This window comes from Melanotaenia boesemani, chromosome 12 (assembly GCF_017639745.1).
Source record: "Melanotaenia boesemani isolate fMelBoe1 chromosome 12, fMelBoe1.pri, whole genome shotgun sequence".
Classification (NCBI taxonomy): domain Eukaryota; kingdom Metazoa; phylum Chordata; class Actinopteri; order Atheriniformes; family Melanotaeniidae; genus Melanotaenia; species Melanotaenia boesemani.
In genome coordinates this window covers 36,968,589-36,992,921 of record NC_055693.1, presented here as the reverse complement: position 1 = coordinate 36,992,921, position 24,333 = coordinate 36,968,589, and the positions used below count along the sequence as shown (strand labels likewise).

Here is a 24,333-nt window from a genome sequence, read left to right as displayed (position 1 = left end):
CCACATGTACAGCCATGAGAATTCCAAATACAAAAAAGAAAAATGAAACAAAGATCATGCTCGAAAAGGGGCGGGAAGAAGTAAAACTTATTAAATCCCACCCTTCTCCAAAGTTAAAATAATATTTTCCACTTCCTGTTAATTTCATATCACAATACACATTTAAATGATTTGATATTGTTCAACCATCTTTAAACATTTTTTTAAATTGCTTTAAATTTGAACATTCCTTGAGCTCCACATTCAACTTATTCCACAGTGTTACTCCACAAACAGAAATACAGAAACATCTCCTCCTTGTTTTCACCCTTTTGACCTTATAATTAAATTTCCCTCTCAAAAGATAACCCCCTTCCCTCTCTGTAAACAGTCCTTGAATATTTGCAGGTAGTAATTTGTGTTTTGCCCTAAATAAAATTTGTATAGTCTGTAAATTAATAATGTCTTTCAATTTTAATAATTTTGACTGCAAAAATAATGAATTGGTATGGTCCCTATAACCTACCTCATGGATGATCCTTAGGACTTTCTTTTGGAGAACAAATAGTTTGGTAATTATTACCCCAAACTTCTCCACAGTAATTAAAATATAGAAGAACTAATGAGCAATAAAGAGTTTGTAGGGATTTATGATCTAAATTCTGTTTTGTTTTTTTTAATACTGCTAAACTTCTTGAAACTTTACTGTGGATATGTCTAATGTGTTGTTTCCAACTAATTTGTTCATCTATTATCAACCCTAAAAATTTGATTTTATTCACTCTTTCAATCTCTTCCCCATCCAACATAATTTCAGTCTGCAAATTTGTTTGATCATTTCCAAACACCATTATTTTGGTTTTCGTCAAATTTAATGATCATTTATTTCGATCAAACCATAATTTCATTTTTTTTTTAAATTCTATGTTAATCTCCTTTATTAACAACTGGAGATTACTGCTAGAACAAAATGCACTGGTATCATCTGCAAATAAGAGCAGCTTTAACACATTTGTTACCTTACATAAATCATTTATATAAAGAATGAACAATTTGGGGCCCAAGACTGACCCCTGTGGGACACCACAAGAAATGTCCAAACTAGTGGAGCAGACTTCCCCAAGCTTGACAAACTGCTTCCTTTCTGTCAGAAAACTCTTGATCCAGTCAAGTACCTTACCTCTAATCCCATATCGGTCTAATTTATACACAAAAATATCGTGATTAATTGTATCAAATGCTTTCTTCAAATCAAAAAATAATCCCATTGTGTGCAATCTTTTATCTAATGAATTTGTTATATCTTCTATAGAATCTATAATTGCCATTGATGTTGCTCTATTTGCCCGGAATCCATATTGATTTTCATGAAGTATTTTGTATTTTTCTATGAATTTATCCAGTCTAATTTTAAAAAGTTTTTCTAGAATTTTGGAGAATTGAGAAAGTAGTGAAACTGGTCTATAGTTTGTAAATTGGTGTTTATTCCCAGATTTATACAGTGGGATTACTTTGGCTATTTTCATTTTATTAGGAAATGTACCAGACTGAAATGATAAATTACAGATATACGTGAGTGGTTTTGAGATTCCATTGATAGCTTTCTTAACAATAGTCATATCAATACCATCACAATCTACAGAAGTTTTATTCTTACATTTTAGAACTGTTTCAATGACTTCTTTTTCCTCCACTGCAGCGAGATACATAGAACTTAGGTTTCTATCAACCAGACAGGGATTATCCTGTCCTGCGTCAGGGATGGTTTCTACCAGTTCTGGCCCAATACTTACAAAGAATTTATTAAAACAATCAGCCACATCATTCGTATTGTAGTTTTCTGTATCATTTACAACAAAATATTTAGGGTAGCTTATCTGACTAGAAGATTTTTTTATTACTGTGTTCAGGATTTTCCATATTTCTCTAACATCGTTCTTGTTATTATCTAATAGATTTTTATAGTATTCTTTCTTTGCTGTTCTTAGGATATTTATTAATTTGTTCTTATATTTTTTATATTTATTTTAAGCCTCTTCAGTTCTTTGTTTTATAAATTCTCTGTAGAGTGAATTCATTTTTCTACAAGCATTACGCAGTCCCTTTGTTATCCAAGGAAGACCCACATCTTTTAGTTTTTTTATTGACTTTCTTTAAGGGACAGTTTTTGTCATTTGTCATATAGAAATTTAAATGCTCTCATAAATTCTTCATATGCTTCATTTACGTTATTATTATTATATACATTATTCCAGTTGTGTGCAATTAGGTCATTTTTCAAATCCTCTATTGCTTCAGTTGTTCTCAGTCTTCTGTATTTAATTGTTTATCATGATCAATAGACTTGCCGTCATTATTAAACATTGTGAATACTGGTAAATGGTCACTGATATCACTTATTAAAATTCCACTAGTTGTGTTGTTGAAGATGTCATTGGTAAATATATTGTCAATAAGTGTTGCACTATGACATGTTATCCTGGTGGGTCGGGTGATTTTAGGGTACAAAGTCATGCTGTATAATTTATTGATGAACTCTTCTGTCTTTCTGTGTTCCTTCGCATTAAGCAAATCAATATTGAAGTCCCCACAGATTATTATAGTTTTGTTTGTTTTTTTTGTTTAGTTGCAAGTAGTTCCTCCATCCGGTCACTAAACAGTTCAACACACGAGCCTGGTGACCTGTACATGCAACTTATAATCAAGTTTTTAGTTTTTTCTCTGTAAATTTCCACTGATACACACTCAAGCATATTGTCTATAACCACTGACATGTTCTCTATAACTTTAAATTTCAAGTTTTTGTCCACAAATAATCCAACTCCTCCTCCACCTTTGTTTCTGAGATCCATGTGTATAAATTCATACCCATCCAACTCGAAGTTTACTCCTTTTTCCTCAGTAACCATGTCTCTGAGACAGCAATAATACTGAATGGTTGTTTGAACTGATTTAAAAAGTTCTTGATGTTAACAGGTTTGCATAAAGACTTCTACTGTTTATATGTATTACTGATAATTTTCCATCCTTGTTAATTTCATTATATTGTTCGTCAGTATAATAACAACATTCATTACTTGTAGAGGTGAAGAAGTTCTTATCTGGGTCAATATCGCATTCCATATCCTGTCTGGTATGATCTGTGTATTGAAATGTTTGTAGTTGCACACTGTCCTGCTCATTCATTTCCTGGAACATATTACTATTGTCTTCAAGTGCAGATGATTGACTTCTTTGGATGTATGCCATAGTTTACGCGGAGGTTCTTACAGATGAGATTCATTGATACTTGTCCAATTCCTCCACACTTTTTACCATCAGAACTTTTGCTTCTTCTGGTGATCCATTAAGCTTAATGAATATTTTGCAGTTTGCAGTCCAGGTGTGTTGAATTTTTTTTATTTTCCTCAAATATCTCGCTTTTTTGGCAATGTCTGCATTGTGCTTTGTCAAGTGCTCATTGATGTAAACATTTGTCCCTTTAAGTTTCCTTCCTTCTTTTAGTAGCGCAATCTTGTGTTTTCTATTTACAAACCTTATGATGATGGCGGGTGTTTAATTTTTATTTTTCCTTGGTAATAAGTGACATGCTTCAACATCGTTGGATTTCATCGCAATGCCCTTTGATTGTAAGAAGGCAACCACTTGTTGCTCGGTTGAGTTGTTCTCCTGCTCAGTGGCTATATCCCCGCTATCAGCGGCTACAGCCCGAGCGTACAAGCGGGGTTTAACCTGAAGCCCAGTGACGATGACGTCATTCATCTTCGTGTACTGCTCAAGATCCATAACCCGTCTCTCTAGTTGAGTAAGATGCTTGACTCCTTCCTCCATTTGGCTGCGTTGCAGACGTCCCGCTCCTCGATTTGGACACGAAGTGCCTTGACATCCTTAACCTGCTCTAAGATGCGCTCCTGCTGTGACTTAACAGTAGAGACATCTGCTGTGGAGAGTCCAGCGTTCTTATAATGTCAGCCTCATCAGCTGACACAGACTTTCTCCTCTTCGGACCCATATTGCCTGGTACTGCCTGGTATATGTGAGTCCAGTGACTTAAACCAGCTGGAGGATGGTTTAGTGGGTATCATTGAAAATAGGTAGTTTACTTTAGATAGAACCATCATTTTAACTGTGGCAACCCTCCCCATGAGTGATATGGGTAAGTGCCTCCACCGTGAGAGATCATCCTCTATTACTTTAAGTAGCTGGACATAATTTAGCTTTGTTAGTTCTGATAACCTGGTGGAAATGTTTATGCCTAGATATCTAATGTTTCCAGACTGTGTTGTAGTATTGGGTATGTTTTGTAGGTCACAGTTGATGGACATAATAATAGTCTTAGACCAGTTAATAGAGTAGTCAGATATTGATGAGAATGTGTTAATAAGTGTGATTGTCTGGGGGAGAGATGTCAGTGAGTTCTGGAGGAAAAGTAATACATCATCAGCATAAAGACTTATCTTATGTTCTATATTTTTGGCATGGATTCCTTTAATCTCTTTATTTTGTCTTATGGCAGCAGCTAGGGGTTCAATAAAAATAGCAAAGAGTGATGGAGAAAGCGGGCAGCCCTGTCTGGTTCCTCTCTGCAAACAGAAGCTTGGAGAAGTTTGATCATTGGTCTTCACACATGCATTTGGGTTGTTATATAATATCTTTATCCAATCTATGTAAGATGACCCAAACCCAAATTTGTTTAACGTTGCAAATAAAAATTTCCAGTTTACTCGGTCAAATGCTTTTTCTGCGTCTAAAGAAATGACTGTGGATTCCAGATTATGTAGAGTAGAATAATCTATGATGTTAATTAATGTACGCATGTTAGTAGAGGAATGTCTACCTTTAATAAAGCCTGTTTGGTCAGGATGTATTATTAGAGGGGTTATTTTTTCTATTCTTCTGGCCAAAGCTTTGCTAATTATTTTGAGATCTACATTTATTAATGAAATTGGACGGTAACTGGATGGAAGCGTCGGGTCTTTACCTGGTTTTAATAGTAGAGTAATATTGGCTAGGTTCATATTTGAAGGTATTTTTTGTTTTTCCCATATTTCTAATATCATATTGTAGAAAGTGGGTGCCAGCATTGTCCAGCATCACAGAGACCAAAATCCTACATGTACTGTTTTACAGTTTCTGAGGATTTCCAGACTCGATGAGCTCCTGTGGTACTTTGTTTGTCCAGTATAATGTTAAAATCACCTCCTATAATTAATGTGTTATCTGAGTGACCATAGAGGCGAAGAAGGAGTGAAAGAAGGAGGATCATCTACATTTGGACCAGATATATTTGCAATACATAACTTAACATTTTTAATAGATAATGTAACTATTATAAATCTGCCTTCTGGATCTATGATTGTATTATCTATATCAAAATTTAACCTTCTATTAATAAGAGTTGCTACTCCTCTCTGCCTAGAATTATAACAAGCTGAATACACGTGTGGAAACTGGGTTGTTGAGAGAAGATCTATTGTTGAGTTTGATAAATGAGTCTCTTGGAGTAATATTATATCTGCTTTCATTTCTTGCAAACGATTAAAAATGTTTAACCTCTTTTCCCTTGTGCCAGCTCCACGCACATTCCAAGTGACAAATGTGAGTTCGTTCATGAACCAACCACAGAAATGAGGCTATATGCATATTACTGAAGCGTGTGTGCGTGCATCCCACTGCTTCTCCACGTGCATGTGTATCTGCCAGCTGGTTGTGACAGGGATGTGTGTGCGCTTGTGCTGTTCTGTGTGTGTTCCTGTGAATCATGAAAAGTGCTGATGTGCATAAAATATAATGACAAGTGTTACCGTTAACCGTTAAAGGGTCGGAGAGAAGAAGTGTAAAGAGTGAAAAGAGCGACAGTGCCAAAGAAAAAAAGTAATTTAAAAAATGCATCTGTGCTGAGAGCAGTGTAGTGGAGACGGGCAGTGGATTTACTGTTAACTAAATTATCTTTTATGGCAGTTTTATGGATATAACATGATCTAGTGAGAAAACAGGAAAATTAAAGTACATACCAAGTCAGTAGAGCCACGGAGTGATGTCCGGGTCGCGGTACAGCTGTCCATTAATAAATAATTTATCCACCGCGATGACAGCGCGAGTGCCTTCAGCGATAAATTTCCTCCTGATGGGAAACAGGACTCTCCGTCGGTCCAGAATCTCTCTGGGATATTGGTTGTTTACTCCAAAGTTGGTTCCCTTCAGTTCGCGGCCCTGGTTCTTCACCTGCTCCTTCTGTTTGAAGCTGATGAACTTCGCTACAATAGGTCTTGGTCTGCTGGACCCGGGTTTCCTCCCGCCGAGCCGATGGACTCTGTGAAAGGAGATGTTTTTCACCGTTTCCTCCGGGAGCTTTATGTGGGTTTTGATGAAGTTTTTCACCGTGGTCTCGGGGTCCTCCTCCGTCTGCTCAGGAATCCCTGCAAATACCAGGTTCTCTCTCATGCTCCGCGCCTGCAGATCGATCATTTTCCTCCGAGAGACGGGTCAAGCCCTCGGTGAGGGATTCTACCGACTCTCTGAGACCAGCATTTTCTACAGCCAGAGTTTCCACCTGCTTCTGGCTGAATTCTAGTGATTCACGTAGCGCCTGGAACTCCTTGTGGAGAATTTCTACCAGGCTCAAACGCGCATCAAAACTACTGAGTTTCTTATCTACAGAGATCAGAACATCTGTTGAGTCGTTCCCCGGTGGTGAAATAGCTCCAGGTGAATCCTCATTTCGCTGTCTCTTGGACTTGGATGAGGTGGAGGGGGTGGAGGTGTTGCTTGGTTTCCCCATGACGATTCTGTCGTAACAATGATCTATAAAATCTGTCAGGCTGGCCAAATCCTCCCCACTGTGCTCCAGAGTGTACCTTTTAAAGACACTGTTTTCCTACTTTAAAGAATATTTTGATTAGGCTGGCACAAAATACAATTGAATGAAAGTATAAATGTTTGGGTGTGCCTAGTTTGAATCTGCCGTCTCCCCGGAACTACGTCACCTACAGCATTAGCGTCACTTATCTGCCACCAGCGTCACCTACCTGCAGCACCTGGCTCACCTACCTGCAGCCATCTCACCTACATGCAGCACCTGAGGGGTTAATTTTTTTTATAATATGTTTTAAAAAATTGAATATTGAAAAATTGAATATGTTTTAACAACTAAGTACTAACCCCTAATGTCAAGTACTAACCTTTAATGTATGTATATGCTAATGGATGCTTGAATTTCCCTCGGGATCAATAAAGTATCTATCTATCTATCTATCTATCTATCTATACTTATTTATCCACTTCTCTTTTGTGTAGGAATGATAATGTAATTCTGTTTTCTTGTTTAAAGGTAATTTACATGTTTCTAGTTGCCTTACCTTTAACCCATAAAAGCCCGACGTGACATATTTGTCACAAACAGTTTCTGAGACATTTTGCTTTAACTTATGGTATAAACTTTGCTCAAAATCCTATTGAACACAATGTGATACTTGTCTTCTGTCCCCTAATAGATACCCAGAAGCAGAAAACCATATTATAATATTTTTAATATATCACATGGTAATAAATAGTAGATATCCCCCCCCCCCCAAAAAAAAGGGGGGCCAGATGATATATTTAAATATTTTAAAAATTGGACTTTTCTTCCCATTTTTTCATGGGTCAGACCTTAACGGGTTAATGTTAAGTACGAACTAGACGTGGGAGTTCACATTTGTTCAATAAATACTATTCAGGAACTCGTATTTATGTGGAACTGATTTGGTTTGCAGAGAAAACAGTGATTTTGATGTTAAATTTTCATGTTTTATGTAATCATAAGGCAGAACTTAGATGGAAGTAGTCTGGGTACTGATAAAAGAAATAATCATCAAAACATTGTTTGTTACCACCTTGAACACAATGTTTGAGCAACTATATTTTTATTTTATGGGTAACAGAAGAGTTGTTTTTAAGAAATCCATCTCCGCTTTCCTAAGAAGTACCTGGTTACATCAGAGTTTTAAACATTCCTTTCTGGTTTGAAATATAATAATAGGCATAGTTACCAGTAAATAATAGTATTTTTTACTCTGTATTTTAACAGTTTTTTCTTTGTACATGTTACTTGTATGTTCCTGTAGTTAGCCAACAATATGTTGCCTGCTACTAAGAACTTTATGGGTAAATTCAAAGTAATTATTCAACTGTTGAACAGTAGTTTCTTTGTATTTGCCCATTTAAACTAGTTACAATTACCAGGTAAGTTACTAAAATTTATATGTACTTACCAAACAAATACCTGGTAATTAAGGGACTGTAAAAGAAAGCCTTACCATTTATTCGTACACAATACTTTTTATTGTTGTCCCAATTTCTGTCCAGATAGTCTTTAGTTCCCGCAACTCCTTGTCCACCTGGTTAATAGCGGTGATTGTGTCCCACCCGACCGCCCACCCAGCAAATAGAAAAAAGTATTATTTAAAAACTAAATAAACTGTTACTAATCTTAGATGTTTATTCAAATATTTATTTTATACATTAAAACAAATGAACAGCATCATTGCTGTCATTTAGCAGACACTTTTCTCTGTGGGATTCAAACTTCAGTCTCCCACATGACAGACAGATGTTCTACCGACTGAGATATCCAGCCGTACATTCCTCTGTTGTTTCTTCCCTTCTGACACTGTGATGACAGCATCTCAACCTGCTGCCACTATTCTGCCTTTCTGACACCAGTAATGACCACGCCGTGTCGACCAGTTAAACACTTTTACCTTTTTCAACATGGTCCATCAGGATCTCACAGCTGGAAAAATTCCACGTTTCCCTCTTTTTCCCTCCTGAGCTATCATGGAAATGATGTGATGAATATGTATTACAGACGTCCACCTGACCATTTACAGCCACCATGTGGGCGGGGCAAGGCGGGGCAGGAGCTGGGCCGTGTGTTCAGTCAGGTAGGGTCTGATCCTCCTGATGCTGTAGAGGGCAAATCGACAAGGTCGAGCAACCGAGGCAACATGGTCCTTAAAGGTCAGCTGGTTGTCTACCATGACACCAAGATTCCTGGTAGAAGACGTAGGCACAAGCGTGATGGAGTCAAGCTGCACGCTTATCTGTGGCGGTAAGGAAGGATTGGCTGGAAAGACAATAAGCTCGGTCATGGACAGATTTAGTTGAAGGTGGCGATCCTTCATCCATGTGGAGATATCAGCAACATGCTGATATTCACATTGAGACGGTTGTGTCATCAGGTGGGAAAGAAAGGAAAAGCTGAGTGTCATCTGCATAGCAGTGGTAGGAGAAACCATGAGAGCTAATGATGCACCGAGTGAGGAGGTGTATAGTGAAAAGAGAAGAGGGCCAAGCACCGAGCCCTGAGGCTCCTCTGTTGTCAGCCCATGTGATCTGGACACTCCTCCACCCCAAGAAACTTTGAAGGATCTTCCTGTGAGGTAGGACGTAAACCATGAGAGGACAGATCCTGAGATGCCAAGCTCCGAGAGTGTGGAGAACAGTATATGATGGTTGACCGTGTCAAAGGCAGCAGACATGTCCAGCAGTATAAGGACTGAGGATTGACCAGCTGATCTGGCAACTCGTAGGGAATCAGTAACTGACAGGAGAGCAGTTTCAGTAGAGCGGCTTTGCCTATGGCCAGACTGATATGGATCCAACAGGTTGTTGTCTTGGAGGAACTGTGAGACCTGACTGAAGACGGCACGCTCTAGTAATTTAGACATGAATGGAAGCAGTGAGACCGGCTGGTAGTTTCCAACCTGGGCTGGGTTGAGTGTGGGTTTCTTCAGCAGCGGGTAACCCGAGCTTGCTTGAAGGCAGAGGGAAAGACACCGGATTTAAGAGAGGAGTTGATAATATGGGTTGCTGCAGGTTTGATTGTAGGTAAAATGCTCTGCAGGATGTCAGAGGGAACAGGATCAAGAGGACAGGTCGTGGGTTTTGAATTGAATAGAAGTTTAGAGACTTCGTCCTCATTTAGAGAGTGGAAAGAGCAGAGTGAGGCACTAGTAGCTGATTTGGTAAGGCTGAGATGGCTTCCACCTTTATGCTGTGTTGCAAAACAATTGTCTGTCCACGTTTTGTTGATTTTTCTCCAGGTTTAAAGGCCTGAGAAGGTTGCTCCCTAACCTTGCTCTGATCAGTGCACCTATAAGCTCCAGACGTTGTAAGGTCCTTATCTTTAGTGGCGCAACCTTTGACTTGGATGCCAGAAAACTTGTCACAATCTCACCTTCTTTGTTCTGTCCTTGCAGATCAGTAACAGCACTGTATGCTTTCTCACAGGCATCACAAAAATTTTGCGTCACCTGAGTTCTGCTGGAACTCAGTTTGATACATCTGGGAATGATCATTTGGTGGAGCTCTGACACCACTGATCCCACCTTTCAGCTAGTGGTTGCTGCTCATTCCAGCCCACTTCTCTTTTCCAAAGTTCTTCAAAGCAAACGCCTTGCTCATATAGTGAAAGGGGGTGAGAAAGCCAATAGGGTCAACGATACGAGCAGAAATCGGTAGTAAACTTACATTTGTGTTTTCTCTAAAGTTTAAAATGTTAAGCAGTCCCTCAAGATTAAACACAAAGTCATCAGTCTCAGATTTTCACACCAATCCTGGGCTTTCAGTCGTCTTTGCTTCTTTAGTGGACTCTATTCCACATTCTGTCCTCTTCATTCCAGATCTTGTGAATTGGTTACCCATTTGCACAAATCCATGCCAGCGTTGTGCAGAACCTCACTTGCAGCTGTAGTGAGGGAAAGGGCTTCGGTTACATCATGAGGGAGGGGCTTGAGATAAAAGCGTCCACATTACGAGAATCTTTCAATGTCTCCACTATTTTTTCTGTCTGACTCATACTGCTTGATATGTTTTGTTACTGCTGCAGTTAACAGGAATGGGCTGGGTGAAGCTCCAAAAATCACTCTGGTCATTGTCAGTTCTTTTTCACTGTCTTTGGTTGGATGGCCTTGTAAGCCACAGGAACCTAACAGCATCTGTCTCTCTCAGCTAAAGCTATCTGCAAAAAAGCCTTTGTAATGTCAGCAGTGAAGGCTATTTGATAGTCTGAACTTGATCAGCACCTCTAATAGATCTGGGTTAAGGCTGGGTCGAGTCATTAAACAGTCGTTCAGCCAAGGGCAACCCTCCGCATGTGATGGTTCAAAACCGACTGAGTTTAGTAGTTACCTCATCTACTCTGATAACAGCATGATGGGGTAGGTAGTATTCCACAGTCTCTCTTTAAGGAAGTCCTCCAGATTCCATTTTTTAGGCTTGTCTTCACCACAAGGTACTGACTTACTGAATGTTTTATTGTTTGGCAGAAGATCCTTTTGTGCGTGACCTGGTCTGGGTAGGAACTGGATGAGTTCATGTGCCTTCCATTCACCACTGTGATCTGACTTGCATGTGTAGGCTAATGCTATGTCTTCTGGTATTACCTGCAGCAACACAGGGCAAAGCAGACATATGTGTTCTTGTAAACACATGAAGGTTCAAGTCTGCAAATCTGTATTTCACATTCATCATACAGCTGTCTGAGAGCTATATCTGATGATTTTTTCACAGGCATCACGTTCAGCAGCTTACATGTGCATATCTGTTTCTTCCAAAACAGTTGTGAAGCAGCTCTATTGCTGTATCATGGTTGGCATCAGTCACAGCGAGTTCTTCCCTTCTTACACAACTTCTCCCTTTTACAAAATGAGTCATTGCTGTGAACTGCTCTTTCACTATGAGACCAGAATTCTTGCCACCTACTTATTTCTCCAACATATTTGTCTATAGCTTGGGCAGTTTGACAGTCTGTCTGGTAGGTGATCTGGCTGCACTTACCATTGCGCACAGATTCTTGTTCTTTCTGAATGACTTGGCAGGCATGGGCTTTTCCAGTAAGAATGCTGTTCTGGAAGTCTTGAGCTCCAGCAGCCTCCAGGCTGTCAAGCACAGTTCCATCTTCAATACCTTTATCCAAATCAATGTATGTTCTTCCTTTGTATCCAATAATGCCAGCATTTTACAGAGATCATTACAGTCTGATCTTGGTTCCCCTCACCTTCGATAACGTGTCAGCAGCCTTGTCGCATGAATAGTTTTTTCCTTTCTTTTCTTCCGTTCCATGTCTGCAGCTCAAGTGGCTAGCGTTAGTTTCCAGCTTCTTAAAGGGTAAATCCTGGGTTTTGGCAGCAAAATTATATTTAGCTGGAGTTTCATAAATCAGGCAAAATGGAGGTCTTTAAACTTTTACCTCAAACTTTTAATGACATCTAGTAAAATTAAACACAGTTTTTTTCTTCCATGTAAAACAGTCACTTCCTGTCACTTCAGAATAAAGCACTTCAAAATAAAGCATCATCATTGCTCTTAGAAACTAAATGATTCATATGCCTGTCAAAATTATAATAGCAGCTAATCATGAAATACAGGCTAATTCATACTCAGCAAATTAAACATATTAAACATCACTATTCATTTAGCATGTCACAGCACAGTCCAAAAAGTTATGTATTGATATAGCTCCATGCCCCCCTCAGGATATGGCTGCGCTACACTTACCACCACTGTACTTTCACAAACATTTTGGATAAGTCTACATAACAATATAATTAATAATGAAAATCCACCAAAAAATGGCAATCAAATACAATAAATGTATTTATACAGGTGCATATTATCAATAAACTGTTGATAATGTTTGTGAGTTAGCTGCTTATAGAATTACCACATATATGACAAATAGATGTTGGCAAACTTATCCAGCAGATTGAAAGCAGACAGACAGGGGACAGGGGCTGAGCAGGCAGTGCCCTCTCCTGTTGAGGCTTCTACTCTGGAACTCAGAGTCCGTTGGTCGTTTAACACAAAGGCGCATCTCTAGCACAATGGCACTGAGCTAGAAGCTAAAGGAAATGCCCCAAACTGTCAAGAGTCAAGCTTTGGATAATGGGACATTCTGTGGCATCTCCTCTTTCTGCTAGTTTTTCCAGTACAAACCACTGCACGCCAGAGCAGCTGTAGCCACAAGTTGCTTCTCCTCCATTTGGTAAGTTTCTACTACCAAATATTACTACCAACTACTCCTTTCAGAAGGCCTTTTTCCAGGAGATAATGACAACTTGATGAACCTTGAAAGAGTCCTACAAGTGTCCCAATGCTTCTGGATTACCAACAGCCACATCATAAAGAACAAAATGTACAAACATTACAAAGTATACATGAGAAACCTCAGAGCATAAAGACAGAATGATAACTGTAAATGTGAAGGGGGCTGAAGAGCCAAACAGGGCAGAGCTGCAAAGGTAGCACAGCTGCAGTGCAGCTGTATTTATCATCATCATAGTCTTTGTCAAACGAAGGCCATTTCTCCCATTTCCCTTTAAAGTGAGTTTCCTGTAGATCAAGTCTGTGTCAGCTTGTCCAGGACATAGATTCCCTCAATAATCTCCAACCACTGATCTCTGGGAGTTGATACTGTTTACTCCACTTTTTTTCTGATAGCTTGTTTTTACCAGCTATTAATAGAATCCAAGTATCTGTCTTTCAACTGTACATTTCATTTACAGTTATTAGACAAATCCTGTATGGTACAGGACATGGGGACCGTATAACGACGTACTTTCAGTAGTGAAACCTAACATTTCCAAAACAGTGTTATTTTACCACATTTCCAAAAAAATGTGAGCATGATCTCCATTCAGGACTCAACAGTCTCTCAAACAGAGTATGTTTTTTTCCACTCCGTGGCTCTTCTGATCCCAGGTGCTGTATGTCAATCTCTCCAAATGATCACTCTTAACTCGCCATTATAGATCACTGACAGTAGAACACACTGCTCGTCTCACCACAGCCTCTACATCTAGATCGATGTATTTTTTTCTGTTTTGTTTTTATATTTCACACAAATACTTTTCTCACTTTTCACTATCTTTCACGCTTTCACTGTTAATTGTAATCCAGCTCGTAATATCAGCAGCGCACGCGGCCGGTCGAAAAACCGTCAGGACGCACAGCCGCACCATACATGATAAATATAAACACTCGCGTTTTATGTATGAGAGAACACGCATTAAGGTACATATACGGACATTTAACATACGGACAAACGCGCGCAATCAGGCTGCATGCAAACACGCGCGAACACGCAAGAGGGGCGCACAAAGACACACGCGTCAGTAACACGCATGAAGCATTAAACCGTTCACAATAACCATGTTAAAAATCGTCTGTTGGAATGTACATGGAGCCGGTTCCAGGGAGAAGAGGTTGAAGATCTTTAATAAATTACAGGAGCTGCAGGCTGACATTGTCTTACTACAAGAGACTCATTTAACAAACTCAACCATAGACCTTCTTCAAACAGCTCAGTTTCCTCATGTTTACTCAGCTTGTTACAATTCTAGGCAAAGAGGAGTAGCTACTCTTATTAATAAGAGACTAAATTTTGACATAGATAGCACAGTAGCGGATCCGGAAGGCAGATTTCTGATAACTTTATTATCTATTTGTAATATCAAATTATGTATTACCAATGTGTACGGCCCCAATGCAGATGATCCCTCCTTTTTCCACTCCCTGTTTGCTACACTCCAGAATTATTCAGATAACAGAATAGTGCTAGCTGGTGATTTTAATGTAGTCTTGACTGAACAAGATCGCTGCAGCACATCAGGTAGTCATCGAGTCTGGCAGTCGTCAGAAACTATCAAACAGTACATGAAGGATTTTGGTCTTTGTGATGCTTGGCGCTCTCACCATCCTAAACTAAGAGAATACACCTTCTTCTCTTCAGTTCACCACTCCTTCTCTAGAATAGATTATATATTAAATAGTAACTCACTAATGGGCGACATTTCAGAGACTCAGATACATCCAATCAGCATTAGCGATCACGCACCAGTTTCATTCACTCTGAGAAACAAAAATAATAAACCGATTGGTAAAAGCTGGAGATTCAACACCTCTTTATTGAAAGATCCTGAGTTCATTGATTATTTTAAAAAAGAATGGTCAATTTATATAGAAAAAAATGACATGCCTGAAACTTCAGCGTGTCTCCTATGGGAAGCAGGAAAAGCAGTAATGCGAGGGAAAATAATTTCCTTCTCCTCACATAAGAAGAAGAAGGAAACAGCAAGAGTTTTAGAATTAGAACTCAGGATTAAATCATTGGAGGAGGCTTACCGCATTTCCCCCGAAGAGCACACAATGAATAATATAAGGAAAACTAAATTGCAGCTTAAAGAAATTATAGATAAAAAAACACAGTTTTTAGTGCAAAGACTTCGCTTGGAGAACTTTGAACACAGTAACAAATCTGGAAAGTTTTTAGCAAATCAACTAAAAACAAACAAGGAGAAAACAACAATCTCCTCTGTTAAAGATCAAGACGGAAACATCAGCCATGACCCAGACAAGATAAATGACACGTTTAGAAGCTTCTATAAAACATTATATGAATCACAGATTAATCCAACAGATGAACATATTGAACAATTTTTAAACAACATTAATCTACCAAAACTAAAAAATGAAAATAAAATAAATTTAGATGCACCTATTACTGTAGATGAACTCCACGAAGCTCTCCAACATATGCCCAACAATAAAGCCCCGGGTCCAGATGGTTACTCAGCAGAATTTTACAAGGAATTCTGGACAACGCTAGCTCCTACATTTTATAATATGTTGTTAGAAATACAGGAAAAACAAAAAATACCGCAAAATATGAACTTAGCTAATATAACACTATTGCTAAAACCAGGCAAAGACCCCACACTTCCATCCAGTTACCGTCCCATATCTTTAATAAATGTAGACCTGAAAATAATTAGTAAAGCTCTTGCCAGAAGGATAGAAAAAATAACCCCTCTTATAATACATCCGGACCAGACAGGTTTTATAAAAGGTCGACATTCATCTACTAACACACGTAGACTAATTAACCTCATTGATTACTCTACTTTACATAATCTAGAATCCACAATCATTTCTCTAGATGCAGAAAAAGCCTTCGACAGGGTAAACTGGAAGTTTCCATTTGCAACACTAGACAAATTTGGGTTTGGACCTTCTTTCATAGAGTGGATTAAAATATTATATAATAACCCAAATGCATGTGTGAAAACCAACGATCAAACTTCTCCAAGCTTCCGCTTACAGAGAGGCACCAGACAGGGCTGTCCACTCTCCCCCTCACTTTTTGCCATTTTCATAGAGCCGTTAGCAGCTGCTATTAGACAAAATATAGAAATTAAAGGAATCCAGGGCAAAAATATAGAACATAAAATAAGTCTTTATGCAGATGATGTATTACTCTTCCTTCAGAACTCACAAACATCACTCTCTCAGACAATCACGGTTATTAATAAGTTCTCATCAATATCTGATTATTCTATTAACTGGTCTAAGACTACAGCCATGTCCATCAACTGTGACCTACAAAACATCCCTAATATCAAAATACAGACAGGAAACATTAGATATTTAGGTATAAATATTTCCCCCAGATTATCAGATTTAACAAAATTAAACTATGTTCAGCTACTAAAAACAATAGAAGATGATCTCTTACGGTGGAGGCGCTTACCCATCTCAATAATGGGGAGAGTTGCCACCATTAAGATGATGATCCTACCTAAAGTTAATTATTTATTTTCAATGATACCCACTAAACCCTCCACCAGTTGGTTTAAATCTCTGGACTCTTTCATATCCAAGTTTCTTTGGAAAAACAAGCCGTCACGTATCAGTCTTAAAACCTTACAGCAGACTAAAGATAGAGGAGGACTGGACCTACCAAACTTTAATAACTACTTTATAGCTAACAGGCTGCAGTACATCTCCAAGTGGCTCAAACCCAGTTATCTGGATGAGCCGTGGCTAGATGTGGAGCAGGCTTTGTGTGAGGACTTAGTCATCTCTGACCTGCCGTTCATCAGCTCAACCATTAAACCATATAAGTGCTTTAAAAGCCTTAACATCCGTTTTTCCTTAATGGCTTGGTGGGAATTCTGTAAGATAACCAGATCTTCCCTCTTTCCATGTAGACTTACACCCATCTGGAACAACCCTGACATCCTGCAGAACAAAAAGATGATAAACTTCACTCAATGGAAGACTAAAGGAATACAACAGTTAGGACAGATAATAGAAAATGGAAACTTTGTATCTTTCAACACAATTGTCTCACAGTATGGAATCAACAGCAATAAATTCTTAGAGTACCACCAACTAAAATCAATTATATGTAAGAAGTATACCCCTGTACAGTTAGACTTGCAGCTTCCTGTCAGAATAGCAGAATTCCTGAATCATAATACTCCAAAATTATTATCAAAAATATATAGATTACTTGCAAAGCTAGAAGACAGGATATCTCTCCCGACTTCAAAATGGGAAGATGATTTATCTAATAACTTTGATCAGAAAAGATGGTCGCAAATATGTTTAAACACGTTTAAAATGACTCAGAATTCAAATATACAACTAATACAATTCAAAATTCTCCATAGAACTCATTATACAGGACACAGGATGTTCAGGATGGGCCTTTCACCATCAGATATCTGCCCACACTGCTCTGAGAACACCTCTGATAGCTACATCCATGCGCTGTGGTCCTGCACACCTGTCCAAAGGTTCTGGATTAAGGTGTGTGAAGATCTCTCAAAATGGTTTAAAACTAGTTTTCCTGCAAACCCCACACTTTGCCTACTGGGCGACCTGGGTGACACCAACATAGGAATACACTCCATAAACTTGGTCCTCGCAGTCTTATGCATCGCAAAGAAAACTATTCTTGTGAACTGGAAAGATAAGAATAATTTGTCTATCCAGCAGTTTAGAAATCTCCTGTTAGATCACATCAGCATTGAGACAATGTCTGCCTCCTCCAGGAACCAGTCAGATGACTTTCATTCCCTCTGGTCCCCTGTGACTGGCTACATCACTTAATGTAGGTGGAGGATTGCGGCTTCGCTGGGATGGGGGCGGATGTGGGTGGGGGGTCCCTGGTGGCTTCAGGTCTCCGGTTGTCTCCTGGGTGGGGATCTAGGCTGCTCCGCTGCTGGGTCGGCTGGGGGTTCCGGTCTGGGCGGGCGGCATTGGGTGGGCCCCGGGGTGGGGCTGCCTCGTGGCGGTGGGGGGTGGCTGCCGGGGTGCCTGGGTCGGTGTCCGTCGGCCCCTGGCCGGGTGGCCGGTCGGGCCCGGGGTGGGCCGGGTGGGGGCCCCGGGCTCTGGGGCGTCGGGTCTCCCCCCGCTCCTGGGGGTGGGGGGTCTGCCGCTGCTGGGGGGGGCTGGGCCCGTCCGGATGTGCCGTGCCGGGGGTTGGTCCGTGCCCTGGTGCTTGGTCGCAGCCCCGGAACCTGGGTGGGGGTGTGTTTGTGTGTGGGTGTGTGTGTGTGTGTGTCTGTGGGTATGCTGGTGTGTGGGTGGGTGTAGAGGGACGTGTGTGCCGTATGTGTGTGTGGGTGTGTATGAAGGTCTGGGTGTGTGCGTGTATGTGTGTGTGTGAGTAGTGTGCGGGTGTGTGTGTGGAGGTCTATGTGGGATGTGGGTGTGTGTGAAGGTATGTATATATGAGTGTGTGCACGTGGAGGTCGAGGTGTGTGTGGAGGAGTGAAGGAGTGGGTGGAGGCGTGAGTATGTATGGAGGTGCTTGTGTGTATATGCAGGTATGTATGTGAGTGTGTGTGTAGTGGTGTATGTGTATGGAGGGGTATGAGAGTGTGTGTGTATGTGGGCACCGGTGTGTGTGTTTATAGGTATGTGCGTGACGTGTGTGTGTGGAGGTATGTGCACGTATTGAGGTGTTGGTATATAGAGGTGTGTGAGAGTGTGTGTGAGTGGCTGGGGAGAAAAAAAAAAAAAAAAAAAAAGGGAGTGTGTGCGTTTGCAGGGGGTTAGGACGTGTCCTCTGGGGGGCGCCCTGGCTGGGTGTTGGGGGCGGGGGCCTGGGGTTCCCTTCCTTCGCCTCGCCCCCCTCCCACTCAGAAAGAGGAAAGTGGCCCCTTGGGCTGGTGGCTGGCCCCTGGGGGGGTTCGTGGCGTGCCTGGGTTGGGGTGCCTGCTCTGGGCCTGTGACGCCCTTCGGGGCCGGCGGGGGATGGGGGCGCCCTAAGCCACTGGCGGGTCGTCTTCCAGGGGGGAGGCTTACCCCCCTCTGGACCTACATCTCCTGACCCCTCCCCTCCCCACTCTTCACTACATACACAGGTAGGGCCGTGGGGGGTGTGCTTGTTGCGCTGGGCGGGGCAGGGGGGGTCATCATAGTGGCCCCGTTGCTTCGCCGAGCGGCAGCATGCCTCCCAGCTTTTAATTCCACTTAGTCACTGAGCACAAATAACATTTGCAACATACAAACACGTTTTGGGGGGTGGAACATGCGAGGTCAGGTGGGTGGGACTGCTCAGGTGGCCCCACCCCCTCCTCAATGCAGTTACTGCCCCCCAATTTTAACCCTCTTTTTTTAATTGCAAACAGCACATAATATATTCCCTCACTAGTGGGGGAGGGAGGGGCGATGGGGTCTTCAAGCGCCCCTGTCTCCATGGATGGCCCGGGGGCGGGGTGGGCCGGGTGGCCTGTCGCGTTGGCCCGGGGCGTGGGCGGGCTGTCCCGGGGGGTTTGGCTGCTGGCCCTGGGGGGAAGGTGCTGTTTTGGGGGTGGGGAGTGGGGGACTGGGGCGGGGTGGGGGGGGTGGGGGCCTGGCTCGTGTCTCCTCGCCTCCTGGCTGGGGCTGTCCCCCCGCGGCGTGGGGTGGCGGGAGGATGGTGGTGGGGGGATGGTGTTTGTTTGTGTGTGTGTGTGTATGTGGGGGGGGGGGGGGGGGGGAAGAGTGGTGTGTGTGTGGGGGGATGGGTGGTGGAGGGATGGTGTGTGTGTGTGGGAGGGTGGGGTGTGTGGAGGTGGATGTGTGGTGTGTGGGAGGGGGGGTGGTGTGGGTGTGGGAGGATGAATGGTGGAGGGATGATGTATGTGGGGGAGGATGGGGTATGTGTGGGAGAATGTATGGTGCAGGGAGGGGGAGTGTGTGGGAGGATGGATGGTGGAAGAATGGTGTGTGTGCAGGAGGATGGATGGTGTATGGGAGGGAGGATGGTGTGTGTGTGGGGGAGTGGTGTATGTTTGGGAGAGTGGGTGATGGAGGGGTGGTGTGTGTGTGTGTGGGAGGATGGGGTACGTGAAGGTGGATGTTTGGTGTAGGAGAGGGAGGACGGTGTATGTGTAGGAGAATGATGTATGTGTGGGAGGATGGGTAGTGGAAGGATGGTGTGTGTGTGTGTGTGTGTGGGAGGTGTGAAGGTGGAGGATGGTGTATGTGTGGGAGGATGAGTGGTGGAGGGATGATGTATGTGGGGGAGGATGGGGTATGTGTGGGAGAATGTATGGTGCAGGGAGGGGGAGTGTGTGGGAGGATGGATGGTGGAAGAATGGTGTGTGTGCAGGAGGATGGATGGTGTATGGGAGGGAGGATGGTGTGTGTGTGGGGGAGTGGTGTATGTTTGGGAGAGTGGGTGATGGAGGGGTGGTGTGTGTGTGTGTGGGAGGATGGGGTACGTGAAGGTGGATGTTTGGTGTAGGAGAGGGAGGACGGTGTATGTGTAGGAGAATGATGTATGTGTGGGAGGATGGGTAGTGGAAGGATGGTGTGTGTGTGTGTGTGTGTGGGAGGTGTGAAGGTGGAGGATGGTGTATGTGTGGGAGGATGAGTGGTGGAGGGATGATGTGTGTGTGGGAGGATGGGGTAGGTGTGGGAGAGTGTATGGTGGAAGGATGGTGAGTGTGTGGGAGGATGGATGGTGGAAGGATGGTGTGTGTGTGGAAGGATGGATGGTGGAAGGATGGTGTGTGTGTGTGGGAGGACAGAGTATGTAAGGGTTGGATGGTGTATGTGTGGGAGGATGAATGGAGGAGTGGAAGGAGAGTGTGTGTGTTTGTGTGTGTTGGTCTGGGGGGGGGGGGGCAGGACTGGTTCTCGGGGTGTGCGGCTGGGCGCTGGGGTGTGGGGCTGGCCTCTGGCGGTGGCCGTCTGGGCGGGCCGGGTCCCCCCGGGTGGCGTGCTGGCCCTTGGCCTGTGGGGGTGGGGGGTGTCCCTGCGCTCCTGGGCCCGGGCCCTCTGCCCCGTCTGTCCCGGGCGGCCGGTGCCCGGGGGGGTCGGGGACTGCTGGCCTCGGCCTGCCGGGGCCGGTGCCCTGTGTCCGCGGGGCGGCTCCTGCTGGGGTCTCCTGCTGCTGCCTTCCTGGGCGGGCGAGTGGTCGTCTCTGTGGACCGGTCGGGATCTGTAGCCTACGGGGGGGCTGGTGGCCTGGGTCTCGGGACCGCTGGCCTGACTCTGGCCTCTGTTCAAGTGAGGTGGCATCTGCATGATCACTCTGCATGGTCACTCCTTCCTGAACGTCTCCACACAGTCTTTGCGTCGCCATGTGGCCGAGTTCTCCAGCATATCCACACAGGTTTCTCTGCGCGTGTTCTTGAATACAGCAGTTTCACTTATATCTATTATCATATTTTTTTTTCTTTTTTTTTATTATTTCTGTTCTTATTATTATTATTACTCTTACTATTATTATTATTACTATTATTGTGATTATTATTATTGTTACTATTATCAACTAGTTGTGTAATGACCTACTGGCCAGGATGATCTTAGCTATATATGTTGCAAGTAGTATGGATTACATGGTTTTCTGTATAATGTTTTAAGTCCCCACCCGCACTCCCCACACCCTTTCTGTCCCTCTCTCTCCCCTCCCTCTTCTCTCTACTTTCTTTTCTATCTCTCTCTCTCTCTGTCCCCTCCGGTCGAGTCCAGCATTAAGAGTCTGATTTAATAAAGTTTTTCATGTCATCAAGAGGGACTTTATACATGTAGTATAAATCCCTGCTTGATAGAGTAAAATTGCCCAGCACCAGACAGCAGCCAGACAATCATTCTGTTTGCAACGATGCTGGACAAGACAAGTTAAAAAAAAAAAAAAAAAAAAAAAAAAAAAAAAAAAAAAAACAGAGTATGTTTTATTTAAGTGTTTGCTTTTGACCTTGGGTGTAATAAAAAAATACCAGGTTTTTCCAGAACTTCCTACAGATCCGCCAACTAATGGTTATTTGATGCATTTTCCACATATTTAACCAATCTTCATCTTAAGTTCTGATTCCCAATTTCTTCTGTGTTTTTTTAATTAAATTTTTATGTTGGTCAGATGTGCTTTTGATTTTGGCTTCTTTGGTTAAGGTTTTTACCAGACCATAGGATCTATCCTGATCTCCTAAAATAGATTCTAAGGTGCAGGTGTCTAAAGAGTTCATGGTAGTCCAAATCATACTTTTCATTCATTCTGTGGAAACTTTCCAGCTGTCCATCTTTCAGTACAGCACACCATGCTGTAACTCCCTTGGTTGTCCACTGATCAAATCCTCCGTCACATAAATTTGGTTGAAAATGACTGCCGTATGCTATCCACTTTAACAAATTGGTGTCTTTGCAAATCTTATATCTCATTATTGTAAACCACAGTCTCAATATAATCATTGTGACTTAATCTATTTGGTTTTTCATCTTCTTGCACTTTTCTCTGTCTCATTTAATACTCTGTATCAGGTAATCGCTACAGTTTTTTTTTCCATTTCCCTCCATTTCACGGTATAATCTGGTTTAAAACATCTACAATATATCTTAATTGTGGTGCATAAAAGTAGTCTTTTAGATGTGGAAGTCCCATTCCTACCTCAACCTTTGGCAACTGAAGAGTTTCCATTTTTATTCTTGGTCTTTTGCCTCTCCAAACAAACCTTGATATCATTCTGTTCCAGTGCATAAATTGGGACAGGGGACCTCTACTGGTAGAGACTGGAATAGGTATCAGAGCCTCGGCGACACACTCATCCTGTTTGTTAACTCGTGAACAAAAATCTAGCGTTAGTATGGTCCAACTTTCAGTGTCTTTCTGGATCTCTTGAGTTATCTTGTTGTACTTTATAAAATTTTGACAGTGTTGTGGTGATGGTGACCCCCAGATATTCCTTTTTTTAAGTTTCCAATCAAAATCAAATGTTTTCTGTATCTCCTTTGGTGGACTATAATTGATTAATTTTTATGACTTATTGAAATTTACTTTATACCCTCATAGCTGTTCACATGATTGTAAAGTTTCATCAGTGTAGGCCAGGGGTCTCCAACTCCAGTCCTCGTGAACTACTGTCCTGCAGGTTTTTGATGTCTCCTACTACAACACACCTCTGCACAAGTCTGTGATTTGAGTCAGGTGTCAGGGTAGAATCCAAAACCTGCAGGACAGTTGCTCACGAGGACCAGAGTTGGAGATCCCTGGTGTAGGCAGTGATTTTTGTGGGTATGTGAGGTAGACTATGACATCATCGGCATAGAGTCATATCTTTGGTTCTATGCCATTCTTCGCTTGAACTAACACCATCTCTGAATTAAGGCTCAAGCCGTTCCACTAACACATTCCAGCTACATCTAGTTGAGGCTAATCCAAGCGAGGCTTACATAGCCTGGCTATGTGGGAGGTCCTGAGGAACGTAGGAAGCCCTGATGAGTGGATGGTGGAAAAGAGGAGCAGCAGGAAAAGAGAGCAAACCGAGAGCTTCATTTTCTCAGCAGCTGAACAAAGAATGCTGATGGAGATCAGTGACGTGCGGTGGGTTCATGGCTGGTGAGGCACCAACTCCTCTGGAGTCACATTTACATTGTAAGAACTGAAAAGAGCTTCTTCTTATTTCACTATTCATCCACCAGCATGCAACTACGCCCCCTTGAGGTGAGGCAGAGTACTGCCTGCCTCTCCTGACCGCACGTCACCACTATATAAGATGTACTGGCCCTGCTCAGTTTATTAACAACCCAATAATCAATATGCAATATGCAATATACCCAATATCATATTTTATGAATATATAATCGTGTGTGTGTGTGTGTGTGTGTGTGTGTGTGACCTACATTGACTATGTACTGTTACATCAAAGGCAGCATCTTAACAGCAAAGCAAACCTGCAGCAGGTGGAACTAAAGAAGCAGAACATGTCTCAGAGTGGGAGGTATCTTTGAAGAAATGTTTGTTCTAAACGTGTTGAGCTGTAAATATGTTGCTCTGTAGATACCAAGACAACGTCAGAGACCACTGCTACTGGTGGGGTCCTCCCCTGAAAACCGTGGGTGTGGTGGTCTGAATGCTCTTTGAATTAAGCGTGCGCCCTCTGCATGGTCATTAATAAAAGGCCAAGCCATGGTAACCAGAAAGGAACCCTGTCTCTATCTATCTATATATATATATATATATATATATATATATATATATATATATATATATATATATATATATATTTTTTTTTTTTTTTTTTTTTTAAATGGCGC

General features: G+C 42.1%; 1 long non-coding RNA gene across 1 annotated transcript in view; it reads left to right on the top strand.

Annotated features, from left to right (window-relative positions):
• LOC121650735 overlaps positions 1-24,333 on the top strand; it is a 69,273-nt gene that overhangs the window by 36,270 nt on the left and 8,670 nt on the right. The window contains exon 3 of the long non-coding RNA XR_006012325.1: positions 2,826-2,833. This is a non-coding gene — a long non-coding RNA (uncharacterized LOC121650735). The remainder of the gene's footprint in view (positions 1-2,825; positions 2,834-24,333) is intronic.